Below are 1,521 nucleotides of genomic sequence, written 5' to 3' on the forward strand. Positions count from 1 at the left end.
TTGATATTAAAACTTAGCCTGAAATGGTATAGAAAAACATGCATATAGAGAAAGAAAAAGAATATGTGGCAAAATGCTAAAATTATTGAATCTCATTGAAGGGTATATAGGTGACATTATACTATCCTTTTAACCTTTTCTGTATGGGAGAAATGTCCTGAACTTACCTTTCTGCTTTATATCTAACTTCTGCATGACTGTGTGTGTGTGTGTCTGGATTACAGAGCCCAAGCTGACCAAAATGTTCTAACTTCTTAAGAAATAGACTTGGTGCATTGAATTTTAGGTTTTCCTCTTTTGTGATAGACATTTTAAGGCAAAAATTTTCCTTCTAAATTTTTTTTAGCTGCATCTCAAAAGTCTTGACACAGTTTTGTTCCATCAATTCTAAATATTTTCTGTTTGATTTTACTATTTTATTTGATCCATGAATTATTTATCTGTGTTCTTTTATTTTAAATGTATGTGTTTTTTTAGTTATCTTTGACAATTAATCTCTAAGTTATGCACTGTGGTGTGACTTTTATTTTTATTGAAACCCAGTTCTTAATGTGATCAATCATTGTAAATATTTTATGTCTGTTAAAAAGTGGTGTTTTTTTTTTTTTTAATTTGGAGATGCAGGACTTTATGTGTCTGCCTTAACTTAAGGTTAATAATTGAGTTATTTAAATGTTCTATATCCTTTCTAACTTTTTGTCTATAATTGATCTCTGAATCAAGGAAGGTATTGTGTGTGTGTGTGTGTGTGTGTGTGTGTGTGTGTGATAACTCCTTTTTTTTATTGCTTAAAGTTTTACAAAGAGTATTACATATGTCTCCGTTTTTTTTCCCCGCCCGTGACAATCCCCTGGCCTCCCCTACCCCAAGGGGGGAGGTATCTTAACATCTCATATTATAATTACAATTTTCCTAGTTTATGCTAATCAATTGCACTCTTTTTCTTTATATATATATTAGAGGCCTGGTGCACAAAAATTTGTGCACTCAGGGGGGAGGGGGGGTCCCTCAGCCCGGCCTGTGCCCTCTCGCAGTCTGGAACCCCTCGGGAGATAACGACCTGTTGGCTTAGGCCTGCTCCCGGGTGGCAGAGGGCAGGCCCAATCCCTAGGTGCAGCCCCTGGTCGGGCTCAGAGCAGGGCTGGATCGGGAGGTTGCGATGCCACCCTCAGTCATGCTCAGGGTAGGGCTGATTGGGGGGTTGGGGCAACACCCCCTGTCACACTCAAGGCAGGGTCAATGGGGAGGTTGTGGCGCCACCCCCTGTCACGCACAGAGCAGGACCAATCAGGGGGTTGGGGCGCTGCCCCCTGTCACTCACAGAGCAGGGCCCATCAGGAGGGTTAAGGCTCTGTACCCCGTCATACACAGAGCAGGGCCCATCAGGGTGTTGGGGCACTGTCCCCTGTCACTCACAGAGCAGGGCCCATCAGGGGGGTTGGGACTCTGTACCCTGTCACGCACTGAGCAGGGCCGATCAGGGGGTTGGGGCACCGCCACTCTCACACTCCAGGCAGGGGC

Source organism: Myotis davidii, unplaced genomic scaffold (assembly GCF_000327345.1).
Source record: "Myotis davidii unplaced genomic scaffold, ASM32734v1 scaffold41, whole genome shotgun sequence".
Taxonomy (NCBI): Eukaryota; Metazoa; Chordata; class Mammalia; order Chiroptera; family Vespertilionidae; genus Myotis; species Myotis davidii.